Consider the following 737-nt stretch of genomic DNA (forward strand, 5'->3'; position numbering starts at 1 on the left):
CATGCAGGGCCGGCCCGGGGCCAGGTGTGGGCGAGGCTCAGGATTTCCTGGCACAGCTGACTTCATGTTATGGCCTGGCAGCCTTGGGTGGTGTCGGCAGATGCAGGAAACCACTGGCCCAGCACCCTGCCTATCCCGGCTGTGGGTGCCAATGCTGAGTGAGTTCTGTGGCTGGTCACACAGGCAGCCCGGTGGGTGCAGGCCATCCCGGGGGATGACCTTGCACTGCCTGGTCCCCAGGGAGGGGAGGGTCTCTGTACTGGCCACACTGTTTGCTGCGTGCTTTTTGTTTGCCAAGGGCTGCAATGTTTGTCGTCTGTCACCGTGTCTGCTGCCGGGTGAAGAATCGCTGGCCCTGTGTTGTCACCTGGGTCCACCATGACAAGGTCCCCACTCCTGCTGTGGGACTCAGGGGCAAAGTACCCTGCTGTTCACGCTGCAAGTGACAAGGGCCCTGGTCTCTGAACCAGGAGCCTCTGAGCCCTGCCCCACAGGGGATGAGCCCTGACTGGGGGCAATGTCCTATGAGGGGAGACAGCAGCTTCCTCACTTCCACATACAGCCAGATGTCATGGGCTGTGGGGAGTGGGACAGGGCTGTGGGGAGTGGGACAGGCTGTGGGGAGTGCGACAGGGCTGTGGGGAGTGGGGCAGGGCTGTGGGGAGTGCGACAGGGCTGTGGGGAGTGGGGCAGGGATGTGGGGAGTGGGGCAGGGCTGTGGGGAGTGGGACAGGGCT

The sequence above is a fragment of the Colobus angolensis genome, unplaced genomic scaffold (assembly GCF_000951035.1).
Source record: "Colobus angolensis palliatus isolate OR3802 unplaced genomic scaffold, Cang.pa_1.0 Scaffold84, whole genome shotgun sequence".
Taxonomy (NCBI): Eukaryota; Metazoa; Chordata; class Mammalia; order Primates; family Cercopithecidae; genus Colobus; species Colobus angolensis.